This window comes from Schistocerca nitens, chromosome 2, assembly GCF_023898315.1.
Source record: "Schistocerca nitens isolate TAMUIC-IGC-003100 chromosome 2, iqSchNite1.1, whole genome shotgun sequence".
NCBI classification, from domain to species: Eukaryota; Metazoa; Arthropoda; class Insecta; order Orthoptera; family Acrididae; genus Schistocerca; species Schistocerca nitens.
Window position 1 is genome coordinate 1024113061 of NC_064615.1, and position 14237 is coordinate 1024127297.

The 14237-nt window shown below is 39.9% G+C and overlaps 2 non-coding genes and 2 pseudogenes across 2 annotated transcripts; all 4 read left to right on the forward strand.

The window, feature by feature from the left end:
* Positions 1 to 11403: 11403 nt before the first annotated feature.
* LOC126237781 (5S ribosomal RNA) lies at positions 11404 to 11522 on the forward strand (annotated as a pseudogene).
* A 63-nt stretch (positions 11523 to 11585) lies between these two features.
* Positions 11586 to 11704, forward strand: LOC126237775 (5S ribosomal RNA; annotated as a pseudogene).
* Positions 11705 to 12556: 852 nt separating this feature from the next.
* On the forward strand, positions 12557 to 12675 carry LOC126238425 (5S ribosomal RNA). Its single transcript, XR_007545327.1, has one exon. It is a non-coding gene; the product is annotated as a 5S ribosomal RNA (ribosomal RNA).
* An 853-nt stretch (positions 12676 to 13528) lies between these two features.
* On the forward strand, positions 13529 to 13647 carry LOC126238437 (5S ribosomal RNA). Its single transcript, XR_007545328.1, has one exon. It is a non-coding gene; the product is annotated as a 5S ribosomal RNA (ribosomal RNA).
* Positions 13648 to 14237: the final 590 nt, after the last annotated feature.

Genomic DNA, 14237 nt, shown 5'->3' on the forward strand with positions numbered 1-14237 from the left:
TGCGAAGGCAAAAACGTATGTAGACAATAATATTGCCACAGTTTCGGACAAAATTAATACCATCGAACAGTCAAACACAGAATTACGTGACGAAATTTCTGATCTGAAATCGAAAACAGACACATACATAACAGATTTTCAAACAGTGACCGATAGACTCGAACAATTAGAACTAACACAGGATTCTGATGTTAGAAAACTGAACGAAACTACAAGTAAATTGCAAAACCAGATTAATGCCACTGACACTAAAACCGATGATCAGGTAAAAATACTGACTGAAAAATGTGATGAATTGGCCAGTCGTATTGACATCATTGAAAATACTAATGACAGTAAATCAGACGATACTACACCGGTTTCATTTAATCAAACACCGGAATTTCAAAATTTACAGCAGACAATTAATGAGATTGATTCGTCTAATAACACATTGCGTCGAAAACTGTCAAGTTTACAGCAAGAAGTAACAGAGATGAAAAACACTTCAGTTAATAACACAGCACAGCAGACACCACTTTTCGAGCATTTGTCAGAGTCACGCAGCGCGTATAATGTGAGCAATCTACAGAGATTACGCGACTTAAAATCCGAAAAGCTACGCGACTTAAAACCTGAAAGGATACGCAATTTGAAATCCGAAATGACACAGACAAACAGATTCTCGCACAAACCTGAACGTTTTCTTAAATTCAGTGACGAGAATGTACATTACGAGCAATTTGCATTTGTAAAAAAATCTAAGGAACATAATAATGACAGAGTACAGATACACGATTTGAACTGTATACGACAATTTATTTTTGTACTTTCACCAGCTTGGTCTGTAACAGTGAAACAAACTTTGAACCTGATACGACAATTTGCTTTTGTATTTTCATCAGCATTGAGTGTACTACAGAAACGACAATTAGCACTGAGACAGCAATTTATTTCTGAAATTTTACCGCTATTGCCTGTAACGCTAAAGCTAAAATTTATTTGCAGTGCGTAATAGACCTCAGGGGATTCATTACGCTTTAATGAATATGTGCCGTAGCGAGCATAGGGCCCCGAGCTGTAGTAGTGCTGTTTTCATCTTTAGTTTTCTGCACTGCTGCCTTCTCTTCTACTATCCTTTATATCTATCAAAACAGCTCTTTAACTTTTGCTCTACCTAGAATTAAGAATATGTACTGAACACCGGATATGACAATTTTACCGAATGTGACAATTTTCATTAGGCACTCCAGAACTACCAGCGTAATTTTAATATCAGATAAAATCGTAATCATCAGTATATGTAAAATTAGCAGTAACAGCAACCACATTTTTGGTAACAATAGACGTTTTCCACCACAACAGCATGAAAGTCAACCGCTTAGCATTCCTGACCAACAATGTAATGTACAAGCTTTAATGTTTCGCCGCGTACATGTATAGTCCCTGGTACAACAAATAGTAACGCACGGCAGCAAGGAAATAACTACGTACAGAGAAGACAGTTTTTCAATTCCAATCGCAATGCACCGTATAGGAATGACTATTACGATAGACGTAAAAATAATGACGATAGTTTTCAGCGTATATCTAACAACAGTCGGTCATACCAACAGCAAAATTATCGACAAGAACCTATTCTCATGAATGAACCCGACAGTAGGTATCATCCAGAGCGTAATGCGTCTGGAAGAAGTAATAGAACTGTTCAAATTGTAGAAATGCCACAACATCATCCAGAAAATAATAACACGTCAGATAGAATCTGACTAGATACTGTACAGGACGCATCTTCCAATAACACAAGCACTAGTTTTGACACACAAAGTGTTGTTCACGAGAATGTAATTACGTTTGACGACATCAGAGACACTCTTTTGCAGGAAAAACCAGTTGTTCAAAAAATCATTTCACATCCTGTCATCGAAATTAAAATAGGTTCATCAAAATTTTCAGCAGTAATTGATTCCGGATCACCTATGTCAGTAATAAATGAGGAAACTTTTAACGAATGTAACAAAGAGAACACTTATCCCACATTACCATTAGGCAAAACAAAAGTGAAAGGAGCGGTATCGAGTAAAGGAGTGGATGTTAAATTACAGACGCATTTATCATTTTGTATTGGAGGTCATACTTTTCATTCAAATTTTTGGATTGTTCCCTTGTTGACAACAGACGTAATTTTAGGCATGAACTTTCTGGTACAACACGACGCAGTGGTCGATTTTCAAAATTCTTATTTAATGTTGAAGGACGACAATGTACAATTAGCTTTAGAGTTTCAGCATTCTTTATCTGCGGAAGAACAAACAATTAACCGCACAGAGGTCATTTCCGCAACACGTAACATAGACTGTAATTCCGCATTGTTCACAGACACGTACGTACACAACTATCATACTCCAGACGAAGCTGACTACGACGTAATGCAGATGATTTCAGATAAAGTTAAACAAAGCAGTGCAAATATAGATGACGAACGAACGCAATTACATAAAATTCTTTTACAGCAAGCTCCAGTTTTCGACAACATTCCTGGTACTATGTCCGGTTTTATGTATGAATTTCAGGTGAAACAGCACGACACATTTAAAGCAAAGCATTATCCCATTCCATATATTCACAGAGAACAGGTTAAAAAAGAATTGCAGGATATGCTCGATCAAGGAATTATTGAACCAGCAGTTAGTCCGTACATAAACCCGCTGCATATTGTTAAGAAGAAAGATGGCTCACTTCGCCTTGTACTTGATTCACGTCACATTAATGACATTATTATTAATGAAACCGATCGACCACAGACACTGGAAGAACTACTACAGAAATTTCATGGTACAGCTATTTATTCTACATTAGATTTGAAATCGGGATTTTGGCAAATTCAACTTCATCCAAATTGCAGAAAATATACAGCTTTTCTCTGTTTTGGCGACTGTTATCAATTTTGTAAATTACCGTTCGGCTTAACTATTTCTTCTGCTGCTTTTATTCGCGGTTTGAACACAATACTTCCGACAGAACTGAAAGACAGAATTACGACGTACGTAGACGACATTCTTATCGCAGAAGCTAACTGGTCTGAACACAATCTGATTCTTGAACAACTGTTGCAAACTTTTCATGCACAAGGACTTACAGTGAATCTCAGTAAATCACATTTTGGTAAAACTTCTATAAAATTTCTTGGACACGTAATTTCAGCAGAAGGCATTGCGAGTGATCCAGAAAAACTTCAAGCTCTACGTGACATTACTGTTCCCACAACGAAGAAACAATTACGCAGCTTTTTGGGGTTAATTAACTTTTTTCGCAAATTTATTCATCATTCTGCTTTAGACACGCCTAGATTATGCCAATTAACAGGTAAAAACACTATTTGGTCTTGGGATAAGCAAGCACATTCTGAATTCGTGAACCTGAAACATGCTTTGTTGAATGCTCCACTTTTATCGCACCCAGATCTTACTCGAAATTTTTCTATTGCCACCGACAGTTCCAACACAGCTTTAGGCGTACACATTTTTCAGGAAATTGAAGAAGATGGCTCAATAGTAATTAAAAACATCGCATTTGCAAGCCGCATTTTGTCACCTGCTGAACGAAATTATTCCGTTACTGAACTAGAAACATTATGTGTTGTATGGGCTTTTACGAGATTTCGGCACTTTCTTTATGGCAGACATACCACCGTTTACACAGATCACAGAGCTATACAATTTTTACTTTCAGCTAAATTTACTCACGACAGATTAAGCAGATGGAAACTGTATTTACAGGAATTTAATTTTACGATTGTTCACATTCCCGGCACACAAAATGTTATAGCAGACGCACTTTCTCGTTCTCTCAGCAACAATCAGCAAGACGTAGCAACCAACTTCTGCAAAGCAAATTTCAGCGTCATGTACATTCAACAAGTTGCATTTGAAAATTTTATTTCATCGTCATTACAGGACATAGCACGAGAGCAAAGCAAAGACAATGTGTGGAAAGAAATTAAACACCTTTGGCAAGATAAGAATAATGTTACGATTAGAAACCACTACACTGTACGCAATGACATTCTGTTTCGCCGCTCTCATCCAGACAGTAACAATTGGTTATTATGCATTCCTGACGAACTGGTTAACAAATTAATCTGGTACACTCATTTAAGCTACGCACATTATGGAGCAAGAAAATGTTTTCTGATACTGGGACAGAACTGTTATTTTGCCAGCATGGAAAAACGTATACGACGAGTTTTAGCGTCATGTAAAATTTGCCAGAAAGCTAAGTCTGACACCACTTCACACATTCCTCCATTATATCCCATTGTACCTGTTAAATTAAGACATATGGCCGCAGTAGACATTTTTGGTCCAATTCCGAGAACTAATAGAGGTTTTTGCTACATCTTTGTCGCTGTTGAACTCACTTCAAAATTTGTTACCTTCACTCCGTTACGCAAAGCTACTGCTAAAACTGTTTCGAAAGCATTTGTAAAGCATTTCTTATTTCATGTAGGGCATGTGATGAAAGTAATTTCTGACAATGGATCACAATTTCGTTCTGTCATATGGACACGCATGTTACGAGCTAGAAACATTTCTCCGATTTATATATCCAAGTACCACGCCTCTTCGAACCCTTGTGAATGACTAATGAAAGAAATTGGTAAACTGTGTAGAATATACTGCCACAAAAGACATGTTAATTGGGACACACACATACACTCATTCCAAGATGTAATTAATTCCATTCCAAATGAATCCACTATGCTATCTCCGTCTGTTATACTGAAAAACGTTGAACCACCAAACAAAATCAAAGAGTTAGTAAATTTTCCTAGATCACGTCGACTAAGACACCACGAAATAATTGACATTGCGCTGAACAACATCAAACGTGCCGCAGAGCGCCGGAGAAGACAGCAAAAACAGGTTTGTAGACGCCGAGACTTTCACATTGGACAGAAGATATTAGTACGTACACACTATTTATCCAGCAAATTAAAAGGTAAGTGCAGTAAATTTGAACTTCTATACGCAGGTCCATATCGGATTCGCAGCATTCCTCACCCCAATGTTGTACACGTCGAAACTCTGAGAACCAGAAAATCGAAAGGCAACCATCATGTGTCAAACATTAAACCCTTTATCGAATGAAACCACTTTACGATGTAACATGCTATGAGGCCGTTTACACATTTTATGACCACTTATGCAATTATATTCACATGACTAATTACTGATGATTATCGTATTTTTTCTTCGCAAGTGCCCGGCAAGGTAAGGTTAGCAGGTCGCTTTTCTTGTCGTTACACATCAGACCGTGCACATTTTTTCAGATGAACTTACGCATTTTATGAATAATTATGCAATTCTCTATAATGACGCATTAATTTTATCAAATTCTCTCTCCATTGAAGTCTTTAATTATCGCATCTATTAACTACACTACATATAAGCTGAACACAACGAATGTCACATTTTGTCTTTCTTATGTATGTACGATTGTTTTCATGTTTTGTTTGTATGCACTGTGAACTAGTTAAGGTATAACACACACCATTTGACTTTGACATTTTGCCTTGTGATATCTCAACATCGTGACTGTTTTACATTTTCCTTTTTTGCTGCTGCATTGTGATATTCTCTGTACATTTTTTGCCTTTGAACACTGTCTATGCTTTTGACATATTACGTTTTTCTGTCATGTTATGCTGTATGCTTAACTGTGTCACCATTAACCAGTCATTATTTAATGGGTATATGATTTAAATGCAAGACATTAATCTTTGTTCATCAATTTCAGAAATAAATGATGCGTACAGGAAATGAATTAAACAGAAGTGGGAATTTCACCTATGGAATAAACGAAAGAAGATGCAATAAGCTAATGAGGACGAGTAAATGGATCAGAATTAACAAGCATTAACCAGAATATATTATACACATCACAGAATAGCAGTCTTAACTAATTTTTTCTTTCAGAATACAAGGCGATTGATGCAAGCTGTCAAACAGAACTACACATTTTAGTTTTAAGTGATGAAATATGCTAGGGATTAGGAATAGTTGTGTGATGAATAATGAAATGATTTTTGCAGATGATAATGAATGCTGATAATGAACAATGATGAAGAATATGGTACTATGAATAATGAAGTTTCTGTTTACAGGTGATGATAATGATGGAGTTATGATGATATGAATAATGAAGTTTTTCTTTACAGATGAGGATAATGTTGAAGTTATGTATTTATGCTATGTAGTTATTTAAGTATTTGTTGCAGTTTACTTTGACAGCAGGTGTTATATTGCGTAGTAGGATGACTGAAGATTTTGGAAAGGACAGCTATGGAACACATTTTTTATACACATTTCACTACCTGTTAATTCGAAGTTCACTACTTTTCAGCATAGTCTGCGTTTCTTCTTTCAGCTCAATAATCCATTTTGTATTTTTCTTTCAGGAGAAGCTTTTTATGATACTTACTAAACTTGTTACTTATTATACCTGTTCTAGTACTTGCATTTTTTTTTACCCACTTGTGTCTATCATTTATAAATGTGATAACCTTGCTACAGCTGACTCATGACGAATGACGTTACACAATCTTTTCATTTATAGGAACAACCTAGAAGCAATTTTTTTTCTTATTTCTTCTTGCTTTCCCTTATAATTACCCAAAGCAATGCATTGCTAGCAGAAAAAACAAAATGTATTAACAGTCCCAGATAATGTCACTAGTTTATGATAATTCTGAATAACACTGATCAGCTCTGAATAGTATGTCACTTGAATAATGACTTCTTAATGATACCAAAACATAATTGCCACTATCTATTGTAATGAGAGTACTTATAATGCCCATGCTTATTAATGCTACTAATGTTTTATACTATTCAATACTTGCTGGCCACTGAGTGCCCATAATTAATGTAACTTATAATGCCCATGCTTATTAATGCTATGACTGTAATTAACTGATTTTTCTAATAATGATTTCTTAATGATATGAATAATACTGAATGATGAATAATGTTTTATACTATTCAATACTTGCTGGCCACTGAGTGCCCATAATTAATGTAATTACTTATTATGCCCATGATTATTAAGGCTATGACTGTAATTAACTGATTTTTAATAATGATTTCTTAATGATATGAAGAATACTGAATGATGAATAATGTTTTATACTATTCAATACTTGCTGGCCACTGAGTGCCAATAATTAATGTAACTTAACGTTTTGTTAGTGTTTTCAATGATGACTTCCCATATTAATACTGAAAGATGATAAATATTTTGTACTAATCGAAAGTTGCTAGGCCACTGAGTGTTAATAGTTACTTGTAAATATGTCATTTGAATGAGGAAAAATGTTTTGTAATACTCAATACTTGATGGCGATTGATTACCACTCTTGTCTTTAAATTAATTAATGAACATTTTTCTGTAATACTACATTCATGGTACAGAAATGTTCAATGACTAGAGTATGGATACCGCAAACTACTTATGTAATCACTAATCAAGACTTGTGTGTTAGTTAATGTCCTTCACCTTCTGACCTAACTACCTGAAATTATTGTAACATCCATTTGTCTTGTCCATCCTCATTATCATGGAGCACTATATTTGGTTTTTGCACTAATTCTACGTTGGTGTGCCGCCTCTTAAAAGCGTGGTGTTGACACGACATGCTGTCCACCACTGTAGGCGAAGAAACTACTTATGTAATCACTAATCAAGACTTTGTTATGGAGCACTGTGTGCCGCCTCTTAAGAGCGTGGTGTTGACACGACATGCTGTCCACCACCGTAACCGATGAAGACGTTATTCTGGTCCCACTGTTTGGTGTACCTGGTATACTGCCAAATGATAGTATGGAATACTACTACGACGTTTCACTGTCTTGATACGCTGATAAATACTTCTGGGAACGGAACTGCAGATTGTATCACTTAGTTGTGATTCTGTGGAAAGATATGGACTTTCAGTGCAGCTATGTGCAAACTAAAGTGCTACAACCATGATGCAATCCTTCCTTTCCTATCCTAATAGTGAAAATCATTTTTTTAGCTAACATCATTTATGTTCATGGCCTATACATTTTTTTTCTCGATTTGTTGAACTCCAGTACGAGTACACTTATGTCACCTGTCGACACGATTTTTTGCTATTATGTTTATTTATTGTGAAAATACTAAAGACATTTTTTTGATTTGTTCTGAAGTGCAGTATGTGTGCACTCTTGTCATCTATATTGTATATACTTTTTGTGATTTGATGATTTTTCTACTCTTGCGTTTATTTGTTATAAAAATGTTCAAAAGTTTTCAGTGCATGTGCACTTATGTGAATATGTTTTCAACTGAACTCCAGTGCCTGTGCACTCTTATTATTTTTCAACATGATTTGTGTTTTTCTGTACACTTTTATGATTTATGTCATTTGTTACTCATTATATATACATTTCGTCCTTGCATCTTATTATTTGTCAAATAATCTGTATATACATTTTTCCTGATTTGTTTTGTACTTATATTTTGTCTTGTCTGTAATGTTTTGTAATCGGTGCATGCGCACAACATTTAATTCATGTGATACATCTAAATATTTTGTAAATGTTAATTAATTAAAAGAAAAATTTGTTACGATGGCAAGTCCAAATGACTCACCATCGCTGCCAAATTTTTGCCCCCCCAGTGGAGGGTTATGAAACACGTATGTTGTGCGGCAGCGATGCTGAGACATTGTAGAATCTCTGACCAGAGCAGTTGCGCTCGACTCGCAGTAGCGAGCAGTCAGTCAGTCTGCAGTAGTCACTCCTCAGTAGTGCTTGGAGTCGGTTGCTAGCAGTAGCGGAGAGCAGTCGGCGGGCGTCGGCATCGCAATGGTCGAGATTCAGGACGAGGTATAATTTATTTAAATAAATAATCATGCAGCTTTGCGCTCATCAGATAATGTAACGAACACTCATTGTAATTTAACTTCCAAAAATCGCCCCCAATAATAATTTTGATTTAAAAGCAATTTTTGAGACAATCATTCAAATTTCCTTCCATTTCCTTTTAACAAAGATTTTTAAAAGGTACTTCCAATGCTTTTCATGCAAGCGGCAGAGAACAATAAGAGCAGAATTTTGACATGCAGTTTCACTAAGGTAAGAAATTTATTCTCGTTTCGCACAGGGCAAACACCGACTTTTCGGTTGAATTGAGTTTAGGTTATCATTACAGTTTCATTATCATGGGATTAGCGTTCATTATTTAATGGGAACTTGTACTTGAGTCAGATAGCGAGCTTTCATTTAATTGTCTTTGCCATTAATATTCTTGTGGGGAGTTTACACTTAGCTGTGGCTCCATTACTAATAAATATAGTCTTTTTAAAATTTCTGTGGGGAGCCAAGTGTAACCTCCCCACAGAAATTTTAAAAAGACTATATTTATTAGTAATGGAGCCACAGCTAAGTGTAAACTCCCCACAAGAATATTAATGGCAAAGACAATTAAATGAAAGCTCGCTATCTGACTCAAGTACAAGTTCCCATTAAATAATGAACGCTAATCCCATGATAATGAAACTGTAATGATAACCTAAACTCAATTCAACCGAAAAGTCGGTGTTTGCCCTGTGCGAAACGAGAATAAATTTCTTACCTTAGTGAAACTGCATGTCAAAATTCTGCTCTTATTGTTCTCTGCCGCTTGCATGAAAAGCATTGGAAGTACCTTTTAAAAATCTTTGTTAAAAGGAAATGGAAGGAAATTTGAATGATTGTCTCAAAAATTGCTTTTAAATCAAAATTATTATTGGGGGCGATTTTTGGAAGTTAAATTACAATGAGTGTTCGTTACATTATCTGATGAGCGCAAAGCTGCATGATTATTTATTTAAATAAATTATACCTCGTCCTGAATCTCGACCATTGCGATGCCGACGCCCGCCGACTGCTCTCCGCTACTGCTAGCAACCGACTCCAAGCACTACTGAGGAGTGACTACTGCAGACTGACTGACTGCTCGCTACTGCGAGTCGAGCGCAACTGCTCTGGTCAGAGATTCTACAATGTCTCAGCATCGCTGCCGCACAACATACGTGTTTCAACTTTTCTAAATGTTTGTGTGTGAGTGTTTGTGTTTGATTTTGAGTGTGTGTGTGTGTGTGTGTGTGTGTGTGTGTGTGTGTGTGTGTGTGTGTGTGTATCTGCCTCGTCTCTGGATATACCAAAATTAATCTGTGTTTATCGGCCGTCGGGACGCTCACGCTAAATTGGCGGCCCATACGTAAATAACGTATTGTTTAGGTACATACAAATATGTCTGTATCTATATATCTATATTTTTTTCTTTCCACGATGGGTACTTTCGTGGCTTGTTTTCTAGTTCTGTACAAAGCTTTTTATTTTCTTTCCGTTCGATTCAAGTCAATTGGGGCATCAATTGTTCCGTTGTTTTTTGAGATTACCATTGCAAAAAAAAATAAAAATAAAAATAAAAAAAAAAAACAAAAAAAACAAAAAAAAAACAAAAAAATGTAGTTCGTCTAGTGCGTCTACGTTTTTTCTAATCATTCGCTCACACTGTCAAGTGATGATGATTGATTGGACGTTTACGTTTCTTATTATGACGTCTTTTCGGCTTTTTCTGGACGATCTTGACAAACTCTTTGTTTGGCATGTGTGTCGGAATTTCTCCGTTTTTTTCCCATTTGTGCCGTGACCAGATTCTTTACTGCTGTCTGTGCTCGACACTCTTTGGAATTTTCGTCGGTGTGGGATTTCACACCGGTGTCACGACTCATTATTTTGTTTTATGGACACTATGAGTGCTGGCGGGTGTGGGGGCGCCACTGTGGCCAGGCCTCAGGCTAAGTTGACCCCTGCCCTCATTGCCGCCGCCTGCCTGCCACACTCTTTGCCCGACCGTTTGATTAACGATGATTTTCTCCTTTTCCGGTGGTTGCATCGTCCTGGTTGCATTTACGGGCGACGTCATTGTCGGTTGTTACGGCAAGAAGCCGTCTTTTCTTTCTTTCTTTCTCTTTTCTTTCTATTTTTTTTGCGTATCAATGGGAGGGATATTCAGCTCTCGTTTTCTCACACATTGGAGGAATATTTCCTTTTGTTCCATGTCCAGGCCGCCACACTGCCTCATTGCCGCTTCTGTTACTCACCGCTGGCGGTGATTATTGGCTGGTGTCCACCGTTTCACTTCGAGGGAGCCACCAGTACCTTTTATAGCCATAGAAGCTCGCCAAAAAGACGGCAATTCATGGAGAGCGTAAAGGCCGGGCTATAAGGGGAGATGGGAGGCCCGTAAAAAAAAAAAAAAAAAAAAAAAAAAAAAAAAAAAAAAAAAAATGATGAATACACCGGTTCTCGTCCGATCACCGTATTCAATTTATAAAAAAAAAAGAAAAAAAAAAAAAAAAAAAAAATGATGGATACACCGGTTCTCGTCCGATCACCGAAGTTAAGCATCATCGGGCCCGGTTAGTACTTGGATGGGTGACCGCCTGGGAAACCCGGGTGCTGTTGGCTGTCTTCCTTTTTTTTTTTTTTTTTTTTTTTTTTGTTTTATGTCGCTACCAGCCCAATTTTCAAAAAAAAAAAAAAAAAATGATGAATACACCGGTTCTCGTCCGATCACCGAAGTTAAGCATCATCGGGCCCGGTTAGTACTTGGATGGGTGACCGCCTGGGAAACCCGGGTGCTGTTGGCTGCCTTCCATTTTTTTTTGTTATTATGTCGCTACCCCTGCCAGCCCAATTTTCAAACTACCTTTCTGTTGTGACAAAGATGCTTCCTTAAGCCTTTTACACTACTGTAATGGTACGAAAATGCAGTAATTAACTCAGTTTGAGGGAGAATGTGCTAACCAAGTTTGCCAAGAAGACTTTGAAAACGACAAAACAGTACGAATCGGCAGGTGATTTCTGAAACACGTCACCGCCTATTTTTGTGTAGGAGTGTAGAGTTCCAATTTTTTGTAATCACGAATTTATTCCTTAGTCGTCTCGTCTCGTCTCGTCCCGCAGACGTTTGTCGTGCTTGCGCTGTCATATGGACCACGACCCGAGCGGCAGCGAGCGGCAGTCGAGCAAAGTCGGGACAAGTCGGGACGGGGACGGGGACAGGGATGGGAATGGTGCGAATGCACTGCAAACTACGCACACACCTGGTGTGAGGCGAGGCGAGGCGACGCGAGGCGAGGCGAGGCGAGGAAGCCCACATGCTACCAGTGGCGCCCTCCAGCACGACACTGCCACACCACACACAGGCCCTCCGCTGGACACCAGGGACAAGATGCGTCCTCCGCTAGTGTCGAAGGCTGCACGCGCGCAGCGAATGACAGGAGGTGCAACGAGCAGCAGTGCGTCTCACACACGCGGCGGTGCGCCCGCTAATTCGGCCGTCGCTCTGCTGGGACGCCGGGCGCGCCCCCCGCGCCGTCCTCGAGGAACTGGCTGTTGCGGAAGGAAGTGCTTTCGTCAAATGCGGTCGAAAACTAACATTTTGTGTGTTGGGAGAAAAGCCGAACGCGGATTCTGCCGTGCTCCTACATTAGATGAGCGCCAACGGCCATACCATGATGAATACACCGGTTCTCGTCCGATCACCGAAGTTAAGCATCATCGGGCCCGGTTAGTACTTGGATGGGTGACCGCCTGGGAAACCCGGGTGCTGTTGGCTGCCTTCCATTTTTTTTTTGTTATTATGTCGCTACCCCTGCCAGCCCAATTTTCAAACTACCTTTCTGTTGTGACAAAGATGCTTCCTTAAGCCTTTTACACTACTGTAATGGTACGAAAATGCAGTAATTAACTCAGTTTGAGGGAGAATGTGCTAACCAAGTTTGCCAAGAAGACTTTGAAAACGACAAAACAGTACGAATCGGCAGGTGATTTCTGAAACACGTCACCGCCTATTTTTGTGTAGGAGTGTAGAGTTCCAATTTTTTGTAATCACGAATTTATTCCTTAGTCGTCTCGTCTCGTCTCGTCCCGCAGACGTTTGTCGTGCTTGCGCTGTCATATGGACCACGACCCGAGCGGCAGCGAGCGGCAGTCGAGCAAAGTCGGGACAAGTCGGGACGGGGACGGGGACAGGGATGGGAATGGTGCGAATGCACTGCAAACTACGCACACACCTGGTGTGAGGCGAGGCGAGGCGACGCGAGGCGAGGCGAGGCGAGGAAGCCCACATGCTACCAGTGGCGCCCTCCAGCACGACACTGCCACACCACGCACAGGCCCTCCGCTGGACACCAGGGACAAGATGCGTCCTCCGCTAGTGTCGAAGGCTGCACGCGCGCAGCGAATGACAGGAGGTGCAACGAGCAGCAGTGCGTGTCACACACGCGGCGGTGCGCCCGCTAATTCGGCCGTCGCTCTGCTGGGACGCCGGGCGCGCCCCCCGCGCCGTCCTCGAGGAACTGGCTGTTGCGGAAGGAAGTGCTTTCGTCAAATGCGGTCGAAAACTAACATTTTGTGTGTTGGGAGAAAAGCCGAACGCGGATTCTGCCGTGCTCCTACATTAGATGAGCGCCAACGGCCATACCATGATGAATACACCGGTTCTCGTCCGATCACCGAAGTTAAGCATCATCGGGCCCGGTTAGTACTTGGATGGGTGACCGCCTGGGAAACCCGGGTGCTGTTGGCTGCCTTCCATTTTTTTTTGTTATTATGTCGCTACCCCTGCCAGCCCAATTTTCAAACTACCTTTCTGTTGTGACAAAGATGCTTCCTTAAGCCTTTTACACTACTGTAATGGTACGAAAATGCAGTAATTAACTCAGTTTGAGGGAGAATGTGCTAACCAAGTTTGCCAAGAAGACTTTGAAAACGACAAAACAGTACGAATCGGCAGGTGATTTCTGAAACACGTCACCGCCTATTTTTGTGTAGGAGTGTAGAGTTCCAATTTTTTGTAATCACGAATTTATTCCTTAGTCGTCTCGTCTCGTCTCGTCCCGCAGACGTTTGTCGTGCTTGCGCTGTCATATGGACCACGACCCGAGCGGCAGCGAGCGGCAGTCGAGCAAAGTCGGGACAAGTCGGGACGGGGACGGGGACAGGGATGGGAATGGTGCGAATGCACTGCAAACTACGCACACACCTGGTGTGAGGCGAGGCGAGGCGACGCGAGGCGAGGCGAGGCGAGGAAGCCCACATGCTACCAGTGGCGCCCTCCAGCACGACACTGCCACACCACGCACAGGCCCTCCGCTGGACACCAGGGACAAGATGCGT